Raw genomic sequence first — 24,193 nt, 5'->3', positions numbered from 1 at the left:
CGTATTGATTCACAGTTCTATTTATTATTACTGGTGATGAGCCTAGGGCTCAATTCGGTTAGTGCTTATGTATGCTGAACCACTTCGGTGCTATATGTTTTTTTAGAGGTGTTCAGACTTCATTTATGATTGACGCTACTGAACCTTTATTGCTCAAATTTTCATTGAGATGTTCAGTTCCATTTCCATTCTAATGTTGATTTTGTCAAGTGGTTTATCATAACCACTTTTATTTTTGTTAGCTCATGGTGTTGGTACAATGTTGGTACCCTCGCACTTACCTCTTCTCTCCACCATTCTGGAGACAGAGTTTATTTTGTGCGTTTCCTCTTCTCTCCACCATTCTGATGAGGGTGTTTATTTTTGGTGCGTTTTTATGTGTTCTTCTATTCTACTCTTCTGCTCTCCGTTTTATCTTCTTCAACTTTTCTTTTAAAGGGGGAAGGTGTGTTGTATCCTGCTTCTCCCTGCTCTTCTCTCTTTCTTGTCCTTTCTTAGTCTCTTGTACTCTGCTGCTCAGCCTGTCTCTATGATGTCATCCTTAGTTCTATCTGTGTATCTTTAAGTGTACTGTCAGTTACCTTGGAGGCTGAGCAGCAGGGCAGCTGCTCCCGGTGGGGCATTTATCTTAACTGGAACCTGGATTACTACCTTATCTAAATGCTGCATTTGATTATTTGATTACCAAGAATAAACATACATCCTGACACAGCAATTAAGAAGTCATCTTTAATTTATTGGATTTTACACCTAGTTATGTGCAAATGCTTTAAACACTGCCTCTAAGATAAGCCTAGCTGCTCGTGCCAAGGTATCAAGGGGGTGAGCAGGGGTTATTTTAGGAGAGTAACTCCCGTATCCTGACTAGAGTGGTGGTTTCTGCCTCGCTTTGGCGTAAGTCTCAGCCAGCCAGAAATCCCATTCCTAACATTGGTTGTCAGCGGTGAGGATAGGACTTGTGTTTGCACGTGACTTACAGTGATTGGTGTTCACTACTACCATATTCCAGACCATTATGTACTGCATACTAGCCCGTTTTCTTTTTTTTGTGATATTGCAAGGTGAGAGTTCTACTTCGTCATGCCAGACTCAATAGCATCATCCGTTGCATGCATGAAAATTTGAGGTTGGAGCTCTACACTGTTGGAGAATTGAAATCCATTTGCAAGAACCAAAAAGTCCAAGTCAAAGGCCTCACTAAGAAGGACGAGCTACAAAAGGCATGTGGGCCTGGGTAGCAGCCAGAAACGCCAGTGGGCAATCTGATGATCTTAGTGGAGAGGCAGAGGAGCCTAGTCCTAGGGTAGATGTGCTGTTGGGAGGGGAGAAACCTCCCAGCCAGGGGGCAGCAGTGGCCTGTCCCCAGAGGAGCTGGAAGACAGACGGGAAGCAAGGAAAGTAGCCACAGAACTAGAGAAAATTAGATTAGCCAAGAGAATGGTATTAGATTACGAAATCAGAATGAAGGAGCTGGATCGAGAGAAAAGAATCAGCTCAGATGGTGGCAGTAACTTGTCAAGACAGACCGAATTGTACACATCCCTAAGAATGTGGACAGAGAGTTCAAGAAGGGGGATGACATACAGAGGTGGTTTCAGGGTTACAAGGCAGCGATACACATGATAGGGGTCCCTGAGGAGAATTGGGGAGCAGGATTGTGGTCTCTGTTTCCCGAGGAAGCCAGGGATACTTTGACAGCTTTGGGTATGGGGCCTGATCTTACCTATGCTGATATGAAGGAAGCCCTTCTCACTAGGTATGGTCTCATTCCTGAAAAGTACAGGGATCAGTTGAGGTCTTGGAAAGAAGTCCGATGCCAACACGTGGCTGGAATGGGTGGATAGGTTTTGTCGGTCATTGGATGGCTGGGTGAAGGGCAGTAATGTGACATTATCGGGGGCTCTACAATTTAATTGTGTGAGGGCACTTGTCAAGTCTATGTTTTGCAGATCTGCACCAGCACCTAGTTGATAGTAAGCTAACTGACCCCAGAAAGCTTCCTATGGAGGCGGACCGCTGGGTGAGTACCAGGGTCCACAAGAGAGCATTTGGGGGAGTCTCAGCCAAAAGTGGGCAGGGTCCCCAGCAGAAAATTTGGGGGGACAAGGGTAAAACACAGGAGTTCTCTAAAGGGCCCCAAAATAACACCCAGGGTAAAGGCTCCCATCCCCCCGGAGATAAGAAACGAGGGTTCTCGACCGGCAAGCCTGCTGAGACCCGCCCCCGCACATGTTCTGCATGTGACCAGGTGGGGCACATGAAGGGGGACCCCAGGGGGGCGTGGCCTGCAGCCGATGGAGACGAACGCGAGCTGAGCAGCTCCGGCTACCGTCTCCCTGCAAACAATAATCCTGATCCCCTGCCACAACTGGGAGTGCTGAAAATAACGCCCCAGGACGATGAAACGGCGCTGTTGTTATTGCCAAAGCCTTGGAGGGCTGTGTCCGCCGTACCTGGGAGTAACTCGGCAATTCCTCTGCCCGGGAGCCCGCACGCAAGATGGCGGCCGTGCGGTGAATGCTGTTGTTGCCCCTGTTCCTCGGCGATTGCGGGCACCTGCCTCCGGTGGTGTCACCTTTGCTGGCTCGGGCCATCTGCACACTGTCCCGGAGGTGCGTGCTAACCGTGGGGACCCCCATCTGCCCGGCCGGGGAGCGGTGCGGTATGGAGACTGATGCGAGCTGCGGAGCTCTGCCCACCGTCTCCCTGCAAACTTCAATCCTGAACCCTGCCACAACAGCGTGAGCTGAAAATAAAGCCCCAGGACTCTAGAACGAGGCTACTGTTACTGTTGAAGCCTTGGAGGGTTGTAACTGCCGTGCTGGGAGCTACTCGGCAATTCCTGTCCTCGGGTGCCCGCGCTCAAGATGACAGCCGCGGCGTGAGTGCTGCTGCGGCCCCTGTACATTGGAGATTGTGAGCGCCTGCCTCCGGTGGCATCACCTCCGCTTGGCCCGGACTCTCTGCGAGCTACCCTGGAGGTGAGGGGGACCGGAGCACCTAGCGCTGGGCGCCCGGTCCGATAGCGCTCCCCCAAGACGCAACCCCGGGGAGGAGACAAAAAGGTGGCCGGAGCTGTGCGTGTCTCATAGCGAGGACTGCGCTGCACGGCGGCTACCCGTAAAGATCCCCTTCTGTCCAGCCAGAGAGCAGAGCGGTGTGATGTCCGGAGAGGGGGTTTGAACCTCCTTGGGGCAACCGTGAGCCGCGCCACATAGCGACGTGGCACCAGAGACTCACTGCAACTATCTGCAGGGATAGGAGTGCTGCTGATTTGCTCAGGGAAGGCGAGGGTCTTTATTACACCTGCATACAGCCGGCGCCGGTGCTTGCCTGAAGGGAGAACCGAGCGGATCACTGGGGGAGGCGCTCTTGATTTACCCCACAGGGGGTGTGGGACAGCTGAAGGGGCTACAGCGGTGCAGTGGAGAGCGACTGGGCAGAGGTGGAAGCGCCTCCCATCCTGGGGAATACCTGCAGTATAGACACTTCGCAGGGTGCTGCGACGCATGGTGACAGCGGGAAGTTCCTGGGCTGAGGTGTGTGCCCTCAACGGAACCTGTCAACTCGTCTGAAGGCACTGATCGAATGCTCTTGGCACGGCGCCTGGAAGAACACTTGCTGTGAGGAGACATACTTGTCTGCATTGAGTCACTCGCCGTGTAGCTGCCTGTTGAACCCCCTTTCTGTGGGGTCTAGTTGGTTGAAGTGGAGAACCCCGCAGGTGTGGCTTAAGAGCGGGGGATACTACCAAGGTTGTTGGGGTCCTGCTGGGCCTGACGCTCTTTCACCCGGCGGCTGGGGACCTCGCCTGGGAGTGGAGTGTGCGGTTGGGTCGCCTACGGGCGGCATATGTGGACGAGTACCCTCCGGGGGTGTTGTGAATGGCCACGACCGGTGGCTTCGGAAGATCCGTGCCCCCAACTAACGTAGAGACTCACATCACCGGACTACAAGAGGTGCTGGATGGGAAGACCGGGACTAAGGGCCTTATAGTCTGGTCGCCATGGGAAAGCCGCGAGGTCATCAGGGGGGGTTCCCCCGGAGCCGGAGGATGGAGCGGCGGAACAGCAGAAGCAAGACATCGTCGATCCGCCTCCGGAGGGGCTGATGCAGTGGCCGATGGATCAGATCCTCCGCGCTATCATGGACACGAAGGAGGCGCTACAACAAGACATTGCTCAGGTATCATTTGGACTGGGTCTCCTGCGGGCAGATCATGGGAAGCTCACCGACTGGGTGAAGCAAACTGAGGCTGCCTTGGAGGTTTTAGAACCGGGGCAGAAAGCAATCGATGTTCAGATGGGGGAGGTCACTCGCAGGCTCCAAGTACTGGAAAGAAGGGCTGAAGATGCCAAAGGGCGTAATAGAAATAATGTGAGGGTAGTTGGCCTTCCGGAAGGAGTTGAAGGGCACAGCATGACAGATTACCTGGAGCAGTGGCTGCATACTGAGGTTGCCCCGGAGGACCTGACACCATTCTATTCCCTGGAGAGGGTGCATAGGGTACCTGCCCGTCCGTTGACGCCTGGGAGACCACCCAGGCCTGTGGTGGCTCGCCTGCTCCATTATAAGGACCGGGACCTACTGCTTCAGAAAGCACTCACTGCGGGTCCATACAGAGTGGACAATAATAAGGTATCCTTGTGTTATCCTCCAAGTCCTCGGGATCGGCGTGATGCAAAAGAAAAGCCACCTCCTGATCTCTCCAAACCTTGAATGCTATGATAGCCAAAGGTTAAGGAAGGATCAGATGAGGGCAATAAAGCCCGCGGGGAAGGGAGGGAACTGCAGGGAAGGAGATCTGAAACGACAAAGAAAAGAACGATGAGCAGTCCCTTCTCCTGTTCACCTCTAGCACAACACAACGTGAAATACCCCAGCTACTAGTTCCCCCTGAACATTATCTACCTGGAAATAATATGTAATGATTGGTATCAATGGAAGATAACTCTCTTCACCCTCATCCAAGACTGGGATGACTGAGAACCACGCTATCCAAACCTGGAATACAGAACATACCACATCCTTACACACAATTCTGATAGATAGCTAGAGAAACGCAAATGATTAGGTTGGACAGTGTACGTACCCCCCCTTTATAAGATTCTGAACTTCTAAAGGAGCATCACGGAGGAACAGCGTAGTAGGAGATAACCACGGAAAACAAAATAATCCTGAGCGGGTTACTTCACCCTGTAATAGTTTACTAGTAAGCTCAGTACCTCTTGTCCATTGGAGAACCAGCACGTTGAGCAGGCACAAACCGGTATCCAAGAATCAGTGAGTTCACCGGTACAGCAGAGTCAACCAATAGGAATACCCCAACCTGGGCAGCAAGACGCTGTAATTCCTTTGAGAATCGATAAATTACCAAGCCTGGTAATTCAGAGTTACAAAGTAGCGATATCATCCTCCGCAAGAGCCGTAGGATCAGGCTCACCAACAGAGGGCAAAAGTTGCAAAACAAAACGGAACAAAGGAAAACACAGATGTATCGTCCCCCGCAAGAGCCACACTAGCTCGTCCAACGGAGGGCAATGTAGGGTCCGATAACCCCTTGCGCTATCATAGGCAATCGTCCTCCGCATTAGTCTAACCGACTCGCCAACGGAGGGCAATACAGGACCAGGTATTTTTTAGCGTAACAAGAACGTTCGTCCTCCGCATGAGTCAACCCGACTCGCCAACGGAGGGCAGGCAAGATCTTTAACGGCAGGAGTGCCGTTCACACGAATCACAAAGTTAAAGCAGGAAAGTTGACAGTAGACAGTGAACCGCAACAGCCCGTCTCATCCAAGAGTCTAAGGTACGAAGAATATCCGACGCCAGGAACAGGAAGTGAGTCACATATGTAAACTTCCTCTGCATCCCCGCACAGGACTCTGGGAGACGTAGTTTCATGGGGGTATCCGCACCATCGCCTGTTCGCTGCAGCGGCGCTCTACGGGAACATAACACCTTGTTCCCAGATTATACTTTTGATGTACAATGCCATCAAGCCTCGTTTCTGGCTGTTAAGACGGCCCTCCGAGACAAAGGCATTCAGTACTCACTGATGTTCCCGGCACGCTTGCGAGTGGCGTTGGATGGTAAAACATTCTTCCATAACGACCCAGATGAAGCATGGAGCTGGTTGGAGACCTACCGGGCAGGGACGGATGGAACAGGAGGTGCTGGGGGGCAGATGACAGAGGCGCTGCGACAGCGCAGCTCAAGGTGCAACAGAGGACGTCGTCCTGGGACTCAGAAACTATCCACAACACAGACGGAGAAAGAGAGGTCAGCCAGCCCTGTAGGCCATGAAGGAAATCTCGCATGCGAACGGCACAACACCACTGGGAGCGACAGACTCGGAAAAGGGGTCAGTGGGGACGCATTCAGATGGAACGGATGCGGGGAGTGCTACCATGCCGCATGTCACGCTAGGGACGGTGGATGAGAATGTGGATGCCTGAACTTATGCCATTTTTCCAGTAACTAGTGTGTGGGGTCGATTGATCCTGGTACTGTGGCCTTGGGATGGGGAGCTTAGGAGAGGCTTGGTGATTTGGTGGGCTTGGGCGAGGAATTGTTCGCACCGGGCAGTTGATGGTGGGATTTGGTGGGTGGATGCAGTGGGGAGGCGGACCAGGTCTTCTAGGCGTTAGAACTCCCCCCCTAGTTTCACTCTTAGAGTGAATCCCTGATAGCTACCAGGGAGACTGTTAGTGGGTGGTTAGGATGGGTACTAGCTGTTTAGAGCCTGTTCTGGGGAGTGGGCGGGGGTGATTTTGGGGGTTGTTGTTTTTTAGGGGGTAGTTAGAGCCACCGGTGTGCCAATGCAGGGAATGCAATTGTGGAACAAACATAGTCAGCGATATGGGGACATCACCTGAGTTAAAATGTATTACGTGGAATGTACGGGGGATGCATACGATGTTGAGGTGCCACAGGGTCCATGCTTATCTGGCACGCAGAGGGGTGCAGATAGCTTTTCTCCAAGAAACCCATGTGGACCGCGTTGAAGCATTGCAGCGCAGCTGGAGGGAGCAGCTTTTTTATACAACGTATTCTGCTTTTGCTAGGGGTGCACTGGTCTGGGTGAGGGGGGGGGAGTTCCCTTCCAGCCGATTCAGCAGATAGTGGATCCTGAAGGGCGGTTTGTGGCTGTTATGAGGAGGTTGGATGGGAGGGACGTGACACTGTGCAGTGTGCATGCCCCTAATGTGGACCAGAAGGCTTATTTAGCTCGGTTATCGGGGAAACTGGCGCCAATTCTGACTGGTTCAGTGCTTTTGGGGGGAGATTTCAACTCAGTCATAGATACTGAGAGGGATAGGTCACATCCACCGCTACCCCGGGCACCTATACATAAGCTCTCAAAGCTCTGGAGTGACTGGCAGGCTGAGTGGGGGCTGATTGATACATGGCGAGCGCAGCATATGAGCGAGCAGGACTATTGCTATTATTCTGACTTACATGACTTGCACGTCCGGCTGGATGCAGAGTTGTGTTTTCCGGATGTCCATGCGTTGGTTCGCCATAGCGAGTATCTGGTGAAGACAACATCGGATCATAATCCGCTGCTGTTCCCGTTAAGGTGGTCTCGGGGACGGCCTGCAATCCCTACTTGGCGATTAAGCCCAGAGGCTTTGGAAGACAAGGTATTGCGGCCAGAGGTGCAGGAGGGCATAGAGCATTATTTCCTTGAGAATGAAGGGACGGCTTCGACCCTGGCCCTGGAGTGGGATGCCTTTAAAGTGGTGGTGCGGGCCTGTGTATTGCTAAAACAGCAGGAGTGCGGAAGACGCTTTTGACAGACATAGAGAGGGAGGAACTGCGATTGCGTCGCGCAGAGAGAGCTTATCCGGAGGACCCGGGAGCAGAGGCCATAGTTTTGGCTGCGAGAGAGGGAGTGGCGGCACAGGTAGAGAGACTGCGCTGCTTCGACCACAAAGAGTACCTGGTGCTGGCACATGCGGAGAGAGATAAGGTAGGCTCCCTGTTGGCGTGGTTGGCCAGCCCGGCCCAAGGGGTACGCCAGTTCTGGCTTTGACCATTCCGGCAGGTGTACTGGAATATACCCAACAAGGGATTAATGAGATGTTTTTGACTTTCTATACGGACCTCTATGAGAATAAACTGCGGGGTACAGGTGAGGGATTGGATGAGTTCTTAGCTGAGGTACAGCTCCCGTGCCTTAGGAACGACCAGAGAGACAAGTTGGGGATGGAGATTACTGTGGGGGAAATACGTAGTGCAATAAAACATATGGCATGTAGGAAAACCCCAGGTGCAGATGGCCTACCAGTTGAGTTTCACTCCACTTATGTCGATATCCTGGCCCCCAAATTGCTGGTGGTTTATCGAGAAGCCCGGGAGGTAGGGAGATTGCCGGATTCTACTCGTGAGGCTATCATTATCCCGTTGCTGACACCAGGTAAAGACCCTTTGTCTAGGTCAGCCTATCTTCCATTATCTATGCTGACAGCTGACTATAAAATATTGAATGGGATACTGGCGACCCGGCTTCTTCCTTATATGACGCAACTGGTCCATTCTGACCAAGCAGGCTTTATCCCAAAGCGCAATACCTCAACTAATGTTCAACGGCAGCTGCGGCTACTGGGAAAAGACCACAGTGAGGCCGCTGCCGCGGCGGTGCTTTCAGTGGATATTGAGAAGGCATTTGATAGCCTTGTGTGGTCGTACTTGTACCGGATCCTACGCGAGTTCGGTCTTGGGGCCGCCTTTGTGGGATGGACGGAACTCCTTTATAGATCAGCGACGGCTCGGGTGCGGACGGGCGTGACGATCTCCTCGGCCTGTCGGGTGGGGCGGGGCACGCAACAGGGATGCCCGCTCTCTCTGTTACTGTTTGCATTGGCCATTGAGCCACTGGCCTCTCATGCCCGGCTGGGGAGGCATTATCCGGGCTTATATCTCCGCGGGACATGCAGTTTATCTCCCTATATGCGGATGATATGTTGATCTTTCTCGACAACACGGATACGGCTTTGGAGGGATTGCGAAAATTGCTTCGGGTGTTTGGACTGTACTCTGGGCTGAGGGTTAACTGGGAAAAGACCAGCTTGTTTCCTGGGGCACCGGCTGTGCTGAATCCGCGGGTGGCGGACATCCGTTGATAGCCCTGGTGTTTACCTTATTTAGGCACCAACTTTTATCACACTCCAGAGGATTTGTTGGAGGGTAATTTGGATTGGGCCATATGCGGACTTAGGGGTAGTTTTGGGTTTTGGAGTATGTTGCCCCTATCAGTAGCGGGCCGGGTGGCACTCCTGAAGATGGTGGCGCTCTTGCGTTTATTGTATTATTTTTGGATGTTGCCGATCTGGGTGCCGGGCTCCGTCTTTCAACAGCTCCGCTCTATGGCTGTGGGATTTATCTGGGGGTCGGGCAGACGGCGAGTTGCTATGGCCACAATGATACGTCCGCGAGCTGACGGTGGTATGGCAGTGCCAGATTGTAAATGGTGCTATTTAGCAGCGCAGTTGCAGTGGCTCACCCAGGCTGTGGCTCGGTAGTTCCGAGGCCCAGATGGCCCTGAAGGGCAATGGATCCCACGATATATTTTATCCTTTATAGTGCTCCGGCAGAAGATGCGTCTTGAACTGCTCACTGCTGAAGAGAGGACTCTGCGGTTTTGCTGATATCGGAGCCAGCATCGTTCTGGATTCAGTCGCCCATATGCTCCGGAGATACCGCTTGGTATGTGTACGGCCTTACCGCATGGCGGGGATTGGGCGCCACTAGCTAACTGGGAAAATCTGGGAATACAAATGCTGGGAGACCTCTACGAAAATGAAGCTCTGTTATCGTTTCAGGCCCTTCAACATAAATACGATCTTCCACGGGGGGATTATTTGCTGCATTCAGCGCTTATTTCGGCTATGCAGCCTTACTGGGGGATGGGTCTGTAGGAACCACGTATCTCCTTGGTGTGCCAGTATGTGGTGATGGCGGCGGGAACTGTTAAGGCCATTACGTGCCTTTACAGGCGCATGTTAACTGAGGCTCAGGAGCCACTGTGCATGTTGCAAGGGAAGTGGGAACGGCACCTTGGCAGGGAAATCCCAGAAAACACGTGGGCCCAACTGATCAGAAGAGCCTGGAAACGTACAAGGAATGCTAGATTTCAATTGGTACAGTTCTATATCCTGCACAGGGCGTACTTGACGCTCGCCAAGCTTAATCAATACTTCAATGCGGCAGCTGCTCAGTGCCCGAGATGTAGCTTGGAGGGAGCCGACTTTCAGCACATGTTGTGGGGGTGTACGAGTTTAGGGACGTACTGGAAGGAGGTGCTGGAACTACTGTGTCATATAACTGACCGGACATTAGAACCAGACATGGGCATTTGTTTATTGCACTGGTTCCCGCATAAAACCAAAACGAAAGTGACAAGTAAATTTATAGACCTGGGCCTTGTATTAGCCAAGAGGGAAGTCACAATGCATTGGAAATCAGCGAGGGGGCCAGGGGTGGGAAGATGGTGGGCGGAATTGCTCAAATGGGCACAGAGTGAAGGCCCACTTAGGCTGCAGCAGGCTCGGGGAACTAATAATGACAAGGCGCTGGAGGCGGCGAGGGCGTGGGAGGCCTTAGTTGTGATATTGAAGACCCCAGAATCAGAATCGGAGGAGGGTTCGGACTTGGAGGATGTGCGAGATCCAAATAGTGCTTTGGCACAGGGGAAGGAACCAAGTTATGATCACTGGACTTAATGGTGCTCTCTGAGTAGATATGTTATGACCTGTACTGTATCACTGTTGATCACGTTCACTATTGCATTGAGAGAGAGAGATATAAACAATGTTTATTTAAACCATAGTCTTTAAAACCATAGACAAATTTTAGAATCCACATAGTGATAACATAATTAAAACACAATTCATTTTAACACAATTTACAAGATTATAACCCCATAAAATTCTCAATGTTAGCAGTACTTCTAAAACATTTTAAAATCAGCTACCTTCTTTTAATTTCTCCTTTACAAAGTCCTATGTCGCTTTCAAAAACTTCCCCAAACTAATTGTAATTTCTAGGGATGACATATCTGCAAGAAGACAGGCTGCTTGAGCACCTTATATTTTAAAAATATTAGACATAAAAATACTTTCCGTATTACTAAAATCAATGTGCAATCAAGCAATATATGCAGAATATCATTTCTTACTCCTATGCCACATTTACAAATACCGTCCATTTGAATCAGTGCTGCTCTTATTTTCCCTTCCATCTTCCAAAGGTTAATACCCACACGGGCCCGCAGGATTTCATGTCTTAGCCATTTATTCGGTAAAAAGTCCAAATACAGAAACCGGGCTTCCTTTTCCCATGCACTCCTTACCCAGTTATCTGATTTTTTGACCTTCAGATAATCAAGATCCTGTGATCTAGAGTATAGGAGCCCTTGATCTCTAAGCATTTTCTTTGTAAAGACTATGTCCAGGGATGGGTGCGAAAGGCTCAACTCTAGGTGCACCTCTACTGTCTGGAGGGTTTTCCTAACATCCCGTGCCCAACCAAGACAACTAGTTTGGATTTCCTCTCTGCACCATGTTGAGATCTTTTGCGCACTACCTAGCTCCTGGCGTTTCCAAAATCTTAATAGAGACATTTGGGTCTTTACATTCCAGTCTATTAGCCCTACCTCCATCCTGATTGCTTGGATCATGGTACTATTTGGTAAAAACAGCAGCATTTTTAAAATCTTTCCTTCTTCACGATTCCACCCTCTCTTGCCACTCAAATAGAGCACTTCTGCACCATACAGAACTTGCAGGGGGATCATAGCTTCAAATGCATTTAACATGGGTCTATGTGACAAGTCGCCATATTCTTTATTACATTTTTTCAGGCCACAAACTGATGAGAAGGCTTTTGCAGCTTGTGCCTCCAAACGGGTACCCCACTTCAATTCACTAGCAAACCAGAGGCCTAGATATTTATATTCATTTACTATTTCTAATTTATCTTGTCCTAAAAACCAATTTAAAATTTTTATTTTTAAAACTCTTCCCAAATTGTAAGACCTTTGTTTTTTCCGTATTAACAATTAAAAACTTTTTGTCACAGTAATTTTTAAACACATTTAATTTTCTTTGGAGTCCCATTTCCGTTTGGTCAAGGATCACAAGGTCATCAGCGTACAAAAAACAAGGCACTTTGTTTCTATTCATATACGGACTCGCACTTCTTTCTATTTCTAGCACTGCAGGGAGATCTGCTAGAAAAATTAAAAAAAAAAAGGGGTGCCAAAACGCATCTCTGTCTAAGGCCATTCTTTACCGATATTTTGTGAGTTAGTGACCCCTTTGTATCTCTAATGACTTGTGCCCAATTGCCACTGTATAACTCTTTTAAAATATTCAAAATACCCTCCGGTATTCCATACTTTTCCAGGACTTCCCAGAGGCTATTATGGTCCACAGAATCAAAAGCCGCCCGGAAATCGACAAAGCAGCAGAACAGTTTACCATTTTGCTCTATCGATTTCCTGGCCAATGCCTACAGGGCAAAGCAATGATCTATAGTGGAGTGACCTTCTTTAAACCCTCCTTGTTCGACTGGCACAATAGATCGCTGTTCTACCCAATCTTTTAATTTACTTAATATTATTTTCGCAAAAATCTCTTCTCCTATATCTAATAGGTTAATAAGTCTGTAATTCTTTGGGGCATGTACATCCCCTTTGTTGTGAATCGGGTTAAGTTTAAAGTCCTCATTGTGCTAAGCACATTAACTATAGAGCAATCTGATTTTAGATTCTCTACTAGGCCTCTTTAACTCCTTGATCTCTCCTCTCCAATTTTCCTCCCTGGGGAAAATAATTCCTGTAGGTAGTCTACCCAGGCCCCCTCTTCCACTACACAGTTCATTGGGGCAATAGAAGGTTTCGTAGCTGATCTAATTAGCATCCAGAACTGACGGGTATTCTTAGATTCTATTGCCTCCAATAATTTGCCCCAGCATATTTCTTTATGGGTCCTTTTAGCATTACGGAGTAGTTAGGTATATTATCTCTTTATTTTGGCGAGATTTTCAGCCTTAGCCTGGTCATAATTTTTACGTAGGCTACACTCGTCTCTCCTTAGTTCTCTTTTCTTATTCAAGCAATCTATATTAAACCAATTTTCCTGTTTGGACTGCATAATTTCTTTATCCTTGGGTGCCCTTGCATCTATTCTTAATTCTATACTTATACATTTGACTACTTGATCTAATTTATCAACGTACCATGATAAATTTTGGCCGGTCATGCATCCTAGCTTAACGTTTCGTTGCGTCTAGTTAACCTTTCTATAAATACATCCGATAACTGGGTAGTTATCCGCTTCGGATAATCCATCTCTTGTGAAATGACTTTGTCGCAGTCAGCCTGTGGGGATATTGCCAACTCTAATTTTATTAAATTATGGTCACTACATTCCGATGGGCTAATCCTAAAATCTATTACTAGTTCAAAGTTCCATGCCAGCAAGTAAGCATAATCAATAGGGCACTTTTGAGTCGCATATTTGAAGGTTTTCTTTGCCGGACGGTCTTGAGCTAGCCTGCCGTTTACGCAGAAAAAGCTTTTTGAAGCTAGATATTTCCCAGCTTAGAAGCATCAGTCGGTATTATATCTTCATAAAACTCTGCTTTTTTATGTTATATGAATCCAAAATTTCTGTGTACCAAAGATCTAGCAATTTTGGGTTTAATTTATGGTTAAAATCTCCCATCAGCAAAATTAAATCAGTCCCATACTTAACATAAAATGAATCCAAATCATTCTTAAAATGTCCCAATTCGACCCCATATTCATCCTGTGAGCCCCATTGCATATAAACATTTAGGATCAACATATTTTCATATTTTTTATCAGCAAACGTTGTAGATATCCTACAGCCCAAAAGTCACTTACACGTCACAAGTAACTGGGATACCCTAATCACTATTTTTGTAGATAGTAAAATCGATAAGCCACCTGCAGCGCGGCCAGAACTAGATTTTATCGCTGGATGATGGATTTGTCGAAACCCTTCAACTACAGGGGGCTCTCCACAAAGCCAGGTCTCTTGTATACAGATGATCTTGGTGTTTTCCGCGAGCTCTTTTAAAAATTCCTGCTTTAGCTGTGTTCCGAGACCATTTATATTCCAAGAGACCAATATTATGCCATGTGGCTGCCCCGTTATCTATTCCACATAACTCAGTGGCCCGTTAAGTTCGGTTCCCTCTATAACGCTGAGAAGGACCTGCAGGGCTTATGCTATAACTCCAGTTCTTCCAGGCGTTCGTCAGGTCTGAGTTATTTATTACTATATTAAAGTTTTCCAACCCTTGGTCCACTTCCCTTCCTGGTAGCTTCACTTGACTCTTTCCTAGGCCCACATGGAAATGTAGGAAGGTTTTCTGTTGCGGAGCACGTTATTCTGGTGCAACCTCTTCTTTGGGCACTAGTCTGATCCCTTCTTTACGTATCTCCTTCTCTGCCTTTATTATTGCCGTTTTAACCAGGTCAGAATAGAGCTGTACCCTAGTAAACTCCTTATCATCACAGGATGCTTGGAATCCCACCTGCCGAAGATCTTTAGATCCTATTCCTTTTAGGTTTGGGCAGTGGGCAAATGGGTGGGATCTATTTAGGTAAGAACTCTTCTTCATTTTTTTCCCACCCCTTCCCATTTTCTCTTGTTCAAAGTAAAGCCACATATTCTCTTTATCCTCCTCTCCTTCCAGTCTAGGTCCCTTCAGTTGCAATTGAGTATTCATTCTAGCCCCTTCCACCGAGGTAATACCCCGGTATAACTTATCTTTAGGGGAAACCATAAGACTAGGTGTTCTTACTACCTTGAGAGGCATATGGTTTACATTTTTTAACTCCTTATCCTAGTAGTTTTGCTTCCTATTACAGGTCTCCTTTTTTACTAGCAAACTTGTTGATTTCTTTGCACTTATTCTTGTTATTCTTAATTCTCTCTCTGTTTTAAGGGGTTCAATCTTAGGTACTTGTTCAAGTACTTCTATTCGTTCCTTCTTCTCGCTTCTCTTTTTCATTGCTCTTGATTTACCCTTTCTTTGTACATTACTTCCTACCAATCCCACTCGTTTTGACAAACCATAGCTTATATATTCACCCCTTCTTTTTACTAGCATCGGCCACCTTGAAACATAAACTTCATGATTGGTAGTTGGTAATTCAGCATCATGGTTAACCATCGGGGATCAACATTTCTAACCTTCTCCTCCCCCTCCCTCACCAGGGCTATAGATACAGGGTCCGAGACAGGTCTTAACATTGAAGGCATTTGCCCCCTAATGCCATGTAATTCTCCCTCGATTTTGAAGAGGTGCATTTTCTAAGTTTTTAAAATGTCATGGTTTAACATAGTTACTTCCAACAAGCCTTGGAGTGATTTTTGCAGCATTAACATTAGGACTATCATTGAGAAAACGGGAGATTCCGAAGATTCCATATTTATCTCTAGGGATTGATTTCCACCGTTAGTATCGCCAATATTGCCCACATACGCTGGTCCCTTGGCTCCGTGTACCACTGTTGATCACGTTCACTATTGCATTGGATTCTGATGTACTTTAATTGTTGATAGGCCATGCTATTTAGGCGCACCGTGGCGGAGGGGGGTATGGACGGGGGGTACAGCGTGAAGCGGTTGATGACATTTTATATTGTTAGATATTCAACTGAAGTTGCATTGCTGTACACCGGAATTGATTGTTTGAAAATCAATAAAAAAAAAAAGATTTAAATGAAGGGGGACCCCAGGTGCTCCAAGGGGACACAGCCACCCACCAGTGGGCAGTCTAAGGTGTTGGCTAGTGTAGCACTTGGGGAGGAGGAAGAGTACTCACAGGAGGGTGGGGACCCTGCAGAAATGACCCTCGTCTCACTAGGGAAGAGTGAGATGGTGCCCCCTAACACAAAGAAATACAGTACCTGGGTGACCATCAATGGAAAAAGGGTAGTGGCTCTCAGTGATACTGGGGCCAGTGTGACCTCAGTCCGATGTCACCTGGTCTCTGAGAGGCAGGTAGTCCCCGGGGCATTCCACCAAGTAATTGCAGTCGACTATTTCGAGCGCCAGTGTCTGGTGGCGCTGGTTCCCTTCGAGTGGGCGCGAGGTCTCAGGTCCTTTGAGGGTAGTTGTGAGCCCTTCCATGCCTGTCGATTGTCTGCTTGGTAACAACCTGGAACAGTCCTTGTGGAAGGATGTTGAGCTCAGGTCCCACTTGGAGATGCTTGGGTTGCCAGAGTGGGCATGCGTGTCCACCCGGTCCATGGTGGCCAGAGAGGGTGATCAGAGGGACCCGGAGCCTGAAACAGTGGCCCAGGTCCCTGCCAAGAGAAAGGGCTGGGGGCGCGGGAAACCGGCCCTCGAAGTTTCCATGGCCCGGGAGGAGAGGGACCTTGAGGGGGATGCCCGGGCCCTACAGGAGAACAGGTAGCCGAACTGGGGGACATCTCTGAGCTGACCCATTGGCAGCAAGAAGGGGGTCCCACCAGAGAGGAATTCTGCCAGGAGCAGAAAGAGTGCCCTTCTCTGGAGGGTCTGCGGCGGCAGGCCGCAGCCCAGGTGACTGGTGATCAGTCCGTGTCCCATTGGATCTACTGGGAGAATGATCTCCTGTACAGCGAGCCTAAGGTCGCGGAACCAGGGTCAGCCCGTGTGCTGGTGGTACCCCAGCTCTTCCAGACCTTCCTAATGGGTCTGGCTCATGAGGTGCCTTTGGCTGGACATTTGGGGCAGGACAAGACCTTTGACAGGCTTGTCACCCACTTCTTCTGGCCTCAAATGCGAAGTCAGTCGGATGTGCGGAGTCGGTCTTGCCAAACTTGCCAGGCAAGTGGCAAGAGTGGGAGGAAGGACAAAGCTCCTCTCCAACCATTCCCCGTTGTCGGGACACCCTTTGAAAGGGTAGTAATGGACACTGTGGGGCCACTGCATCCGAAGACAGCCGTGGGCAACAGGTACATCCTGGTATTCGTGGACCATGCCACCCGGTACCCGGAGACAATCCTTCTCAGGACAACAATGGCGCCACTGGTGGGCTGGGCGTTAATGGGGATCTTTTCCTGTGCGGGGTTCCCCAGAGAGGTGGTTTCTGACAGGGGGACCAACTTCATCTCAAAGTATATGACATCCCTGTAGCAGGAGTGTAGTGTTACTTACAAGTTCACCACCCCTTACCACCCCCAAGTTAATGGTCTTGTAGAAAGGTTCAACCAGACCTTGAAGGGCATGATCAAGGGTCTGACCGAGCTCATGAGGTGTAAGTGGGACGTCCTCTTACCGTGTGTTCTCTTTGCGTACCGGGAGGTACCCCAGAAGTCTCTCGGGTTCAGTCTTTGAGCTTCCGTAAGGGCACCCTGTGCGAGGACCTCTAAGCTTGGTGAAGGAAGGCTGGGAAGCCGCTCCCAAGAAAACCCCCAGGACGTGTTTAGCTACATGCTGGTCTTCTGAAACCAAACTGCCCACTTCAGGAAACTCACGCAGGTGAACCTCGAGGCCAGCCAGGAAGAAATGAAGAAGTGGTATGACCAGAATGCCCCTCTGGTTGAGTTTCAACCAAAACAAAACGTGTGGGTTATGGTTCCAGTGGAACCTTGTGCCTTGTAGGACAAGTGGACTGGGCCCTTTGAGGTGGTGGAGCACAAAAGTGAAGTCACCTACCTGGTGGATTTGCAGGCTCCCTTGAACCCTTTAAGGGTCCTCCATGTGAACCACCTCAAGCCCCACTTCGAGAGGTCCGAAGTGAGCATGCTCTTGGCGCTGGATGATGGGGAGGAAGCGTAGAGTGAGCCTCTCCCGGAACTCCTGTCTGCCCAAGAGGGGGATGGGTCGGTGGATGGTGTGATCCTCTAACCGACCCTGACCGCTGAGCAACAGAGCAAGTGCCGCCAGTTGCTGGGGCAGTTTGCCCCACTGTTCTCCTTGTCCCAAGGCGTTACTCACTGGTGTACCCACGATGTGGACACTGGTGACAGCCCCCCTGTGAAACATAAGATTTACAGGCTGGCTGACCGGGTCAAAGCCAGCATCAAAGAGGAGGTCTCAAAGATGTTGGCGTTAGGGGTGGTTGAGCCATCCAGCAGTCCATGGGCCAGCACCGTGGACTTGGTCCCGAAGGCTACAGCACCCGGTGCCACACCAGAACTCCAATTCTGTGTCGACTACCGGGGGCTAAATGCCATCACTCGGACGGACGCACACCACATCCCCCGAGCTGATGAACTCATTGATCGGTTGGGAGCTACCAAATTCCTTAGTACGTTTGATTTAAACTGGCAGATTGCTCTAACTGAGGGGGCCAAGGAAAGATCCGCATTCTCAACCCGGGAAGATTGCTCTAACTGAGGGTGCCAAGGAAAGATCCGCATTTTCAACCCCGGAAGGACATTAACAGTTCCGTGTGATGCCCTTTGGGTTGAAGAATGCCCCTGCTAACTTTCAGAGGTTGGCCAACCAGGTGTTGGCCGGGCTGGAGGAATTCAGCGCCGCATACCTGGACGACACTGCGGTGTTCAGTTCCAGTTGGGACGAACACCTTCAGCACCTCAGGGAAGTGTTGAAGGAGCTGCAGAAGGCAGGCCTCACGATTAAGGCCAGTAAGTGCCAGATCGGGCAGGGTTCGGTGGTGTACATGGGACACCAGGTAAGGAGCGGTGAGGTGGCGCCCCTGCAGCCCAAGTTTGACACCATCCTGGCTTGGGATCCCCCCAAGACCCAGACAGAGGTGAGAGCCTTCTTAGAACTACAGGAGGTTTGTTAAGGGATATGGCACCACTGTTGCCCCCTTAACTGAGCTGACTTCCAAGAAGCAGCCAAAAAAGGTAATCTGGACGGAGTCCTGTCAGACGGCATTTGATGCCTTGAAGGCCGCCAAATGCATGGCCCCTGTGCTCAAGGCCCCTGACTTCTCCAAAGAATTTGTCGCGCAGACCGACGAGTCAGAGCATGGAGTGGGAGCGGTGCTAGAACAGCTAAACGAAGAGGGCCTAGACCAGCCGGTAGTCTTCCTTAGCAGGAGACTACTCCCCAGGGAGCAGAGGTGGAGTGCAATAGAAAGGGAGTCTTTCGCTGTGGTCTGGGCATTGAAGAAGCTGAGACCATACCTGTTTGGGACTCACTTCCGAGTTCAGACAGGCCACAGGCCCCTCAGAGGGTTAATGCGGATGAGGGGGGAGAATCCAAAACTGCTGAGGTGGTCCATCTCCCTACAGGGAATGGACTTTACGGTGGAACACCGCCCTGGCACAGAGCACGCCAACGCAGATGGCCTGTCCAGGTTCTTCCACCTTAGTGACGAGAACTCCCAGGTGTGTGGGTAGTTCTCCTTACTTTCAGCTGGAGGGGACGTGTCACACACCGGAGTCTACCCCGCTGCGTGCACCGTGGCATCTTTTAGCGTGTTTCCCCTGCCTTTTTTGCTTTCTGACCTCCCGATTTTGACTCTGTTTATGCTGGCGTAACGTTTCTGTGCACTTTTCGCACTGCTGATCAGTGGAAGGGCAGGTGCTCTGTGTAAATTGTGCTATGGATTGGTGTTTACCTGACTGGATATTTGATTTACTTGTTAGTCCCTAGTAAAGTGCACTGAGTGTGCCAGGGCCTGTGAATCAAATGCTACTCGTGGGCCTGCAGCACTGATTATGCCACCCACGTGAGTAGCCCTGAAAAGATACCTCAGACCTGCCATTGCAGAGTTTGCGCGCAGTTTGTCACTGCCATGTCGACTTGGCCAGTGCACACACTTGCCAGTCCCCAACCTTCCCTTTTTTGTACATGTCAGGCACCCTTAAGGTAGGCCCAAGGTACCCCTGTGGGCAGGGTGCAGTGCATGTGAAAGGTAGGACATGCCCTGGTGTGTGTGGCATGTCCTAATAGTGAATTACAGCCAATTTCGTTTTTCACTGTTGCAAGGCTACCAGTTCTATATAGGAGAGAATGGGAGGTTTGTTTATAACATCTTATAAACATAACTGGCCCAGAGAATTTGGTAAGAAAATAAAATTTAGTATGCCTGAACTCAGAATCTAAAGATGCATCTTTTAGGGAAGGTGATTTTTTCATTCTGCGTTTGAAACTACCACTTTTAGATAGTGGGTATTTTCTGGCTCAGTCATCCCATGTGCCTCTTCTGGAATGTGGATTGCCTGTCTGGGTTTTGGATGACAGAAAGCTGGGGGGGGCGGAGGGGCTCCAGATAGTCTAGGTAGGTCAGGAAAGGGCTGAATAGACCTGGACTATGATGGGGAAGGGGGGAGGAGATTTCCTTTCACCTCAAAGGGCTTGGTCTGCCTCTGACAAACGCCGTCTCCACCTCCTGCCAGGATTTCACACCAGAGAAGGCCCAACTGGCTCTGGCTGGGCACAGACATCCTCTGCCTGAAAGATCAAATGATTTTTGTACATAAATACTGGGTCCCAGACCCCTGAACTTTAGAACTCACCTGGATCAAGAAGACTGCCAAGAAGAAGAGCCGGAGAAGCTGCGAAAAGGAACAACTGCTTTGCTGGACTGACCTGCAGTGGCTGCTTCTGTCTTGGGCAGGGAAAGGCCTGGACTGGACTTTCTGCAACCTAATTCGTGAGTCTCTTTAAAGGCTTGAGGTAGAGCTTGCCCCCGTTCACGAAGTCTCAGGAACCACAAAGACTTCAAGCTCTTCTGCCCGCAGCCCTGGGGACTGTGTGTTTTGTGCTGCAAACAGAGGAAAAGCAACTCGACTACGTCTACGGCGCCGCTGCCGACTCCGTGTCCTGAAGGCACCACAGAGGGTACCGCCGCAATGCCGTGCCGCACCGTAACCTTCGTCTCACCGACGACACCTGTTAACACCACCACTGAGCCGCTGCTTGCACCGTGACCTGTGAACACTGCACTCTACACCGCCTCGCTTCACTCCGCAGCTTTGGCTCCCCAGTGAGCACCGCTGCTAAGCCGCACCGCGACCCTGGTCTCACCGACGATGCCTGTTGACGCCGCCACCGAGCCGCTGCTTGCACCGCAGCCTGTGGGCACTGCACTCGGCATCGCCTGGCTTCACGAGGATGCCTTGGCCTCCCTGACGCTGCCGCTTCACACCGGAGTCTACCCCGCTGCGTGCACCGTGGTTCAAGGGCAGCGCTCGTAACTCACACGACGCACCGCCCTTATCCCGCATCGCAGCCCTGGCCTACCGACGCCAGTGCCATCAACTCCCGTTCGTCAGCCGATGGCAGCGCTTCATCAACGACGCCGCCGCTGCTTGCATCGTGACCTGCTAGCACCGTGACAAGCACCGCCTTCATCTCGCACCGCGACCCTGGTCTTACCGACGACCCCATCTGACGCCGCCACCGAGCCGCTGCTCACACTGCAACCTGAGGGCACCACACGCCACACAGCTGCACTTCGCACCCCAGCCCCCGACTCCTGTCAGCACCAGCGCTCCTGATTTCATCAGAGAGGAGCCTGACCTGCAACGCGAGGGACTTCAAGGGCCTCAGTGCCCTGCATCTCTTACAGGTTTTGTTTGCGGGTCTTTCCGACACCGTTGCTGGCCCATGACACGGTGCCCAGCCAGAACTCTTGTATTTGTAGTTCACGACGCCGTGGTAGCCCCGACGGAGCTATCGACATCAAGGAACTGTATTTGAACTTATTTTGATACCTGCAGATTTTTAAGTACAGTATTGTGGATTTTTTATCGTATTTGGTCTTGTCTTAAAGTATATAACAAGCATTTACAATGCAATGGTCTCGGCATTATTAAAGGTAGAGCTATTGGTATTGTTTATTATTGTTATTTATTATTTTTAAATCATAAATAGCATTGTCTTTTTAATTAGCAATAGTTCAATCGATCAATAAATGGCATTGTCATTTACAATGTTAATAGCTTAATCTTTTGCATATGCATGACCTATTGAATTTACACATACATAGCCACACACACATACACATACAGAGCCACCTAGACAGAGTTGTTCAGTTACCTACACACACAGAGGCATACACACAGAGCCGCACACATACACACACAGAGCAACACACATATAGAGTAACACACACACAGCCACACTCATATCCACACATACACAGAGGTATACACACATACATACAGAGCCACACACACACATACAGAGCCACACACACACACATACAGAGCCACACACAGACAGAGCCACAAGGACAGAGCCACACACACACGGACAGAGCCACACACACACGGACAGAGCCACACACACACGGACAGAGCCACACACAGACAGAGCCACACACACAGACAGAGCCACACACACACAGAGACACACACACACACACACAGACAGAGCCACACACAGACAGAGCCACGCACACACAGACAGAGCCACACACACAGACAGAGCCACACACACACAGAGCCACACACACAGAGCCACACACACATAGAGCCACATACATTCTCAAGAGACTGTAGAGCTATTGTCATTGGTTTTTTTTTTAATTCATAAATAAATTGCATTGTGTTTTTAATTTCAAATAGGTTAATCGTTCAATAAATGGCATTGTCATTTCCAATGCTAATAGCTTAATATTTTGCATATGCATGACCTATTGAATTTATACATACATGTCCATACACACATACACATAAAGAGCTACCTAGACAGAGTTGTTCACAGTCACCTACACACACAGTGCCACCCTCACACAGACATTGGCACTTATACATAGTCACCTTAAAAAAGGCTATTTATACAGAGTTACATACCTACACATAGGTACACAGACACACCCACACAGAGACACCTACTTAAAAAGCTATCTACATAGTCACACACACAGAGCCATACACCCACACATACACACACACACAGAGCAATACACATATAGAGCTACACACACACACAGCCACACTCATATCCACACATACACAGAGGTATACACACACACATACAGAGCTACACACACAGACAGAGCCACACACACAGACAGAGGTACACAGAGCCATTTACTTAAAAAGATATATACAGAGTCACACACACGCAGAGCCATACACACACACACAGAGGCATACACACAGAGCCGCACACATACACACACAGAGCAACACACATATAGAGCTATACACACACACAGCCACACTTATATCCACACATACACAGAGGTATACACACACATACAGAGCCACACACACAGACAGAGCTACACACACAGAGCCATTTACTTAAAAAGCTATCTACATAGAGTCACACACACACAGAGCCATACACACACACAGATCCGCACACATACACACACACACACACATATAGAGCTACACACACAGCCACACTCATATCCACACATAGAGGTATACTGTCAGATGCCCCACAAGTCTTACCTTTGCTTGTGACGCAATTCCGCAGAGGCGACAAGAGCACCCGTCCCTGTACCCACCTGACCCTCGTGGAATGGCAATACCCAGCAGGGATGAGATGGACGCAGGGATGGGAGCCAGGGTGTAGGGCAAGGAAAGCGTGGAGCTGGTGGGGCGTCCCGGTATCAACTGGAAACCAAGAGAAAGTAAGATCAGGAACAGACCCAAAAGGAACCACCCCTCCCACAAGCACACACGGACCGTGTAACCCTCTGTGGACTCACCGATTCTCACTGGAAGACGTGTCCCCAGACGGGATCATCTCCGAAGAGGAAAGGTGAATGGAAGTCGCTCCTGTGCGTATTTCCCAGTTTCAACTAAAGAAAGCACTCCTGCGCTTTTCACAAAGCTATAACAAAATAAAGCGCTCCTGCGCGTTGCACCCCAGTGAAAACAAAATAAAGCGCTCCTGCGCGTAAAACGGCAAATGTACGTAGTCTCTCAGCCCCCCGTCTGTAGGCTGAGCTTTCTCCCTCTTATGTGCTCCAGCGTGCGTGGAAACCAATTGTGCAGACTTCAAACTCAGCCTGCTTTCAGGATTTTCCCTCAAAGCGCACCTGCGCGTTTAAGGGTTGCAGCAAGTATCACGAGTAGACCTAGGAAACTCCAGGTGCAGTTAAGCCAAGCGCTCCACACGAGCGCGGTCTCAGAGCCGAGTAGGGCTCAAACGGCGCTTGTCTCCTGGCTGGAACGGCAGGTATCCCAACAGCGGGGCTCCAGCGAGGAATCCGGAATCCGAAGCATCTAGCCGGCGGGAAACGCGAGAGATAAGCGTTTCCACCGGAAGTGCTTCTG

The sequence above is a fragment of the Lissotriton helveticus genome, chromosome 5_1 (genome assembly GCF_964261635.1).
Source record: "Lissotriton helveticus chromosome 5_1, aLisHel1.1, whole genome shotgun sequence".
Taxonomy (NCBI): Eukaryota; Metazoa; Chordata; class Amphibia; order Caudata; family Salamandridae; genus Lissotriton; species Lissotriton helveticus.
The sequence above is the reverse complement of the archived record's forward strand: the minus strand, read 5'-3'. Positions refer to the sequence as shown.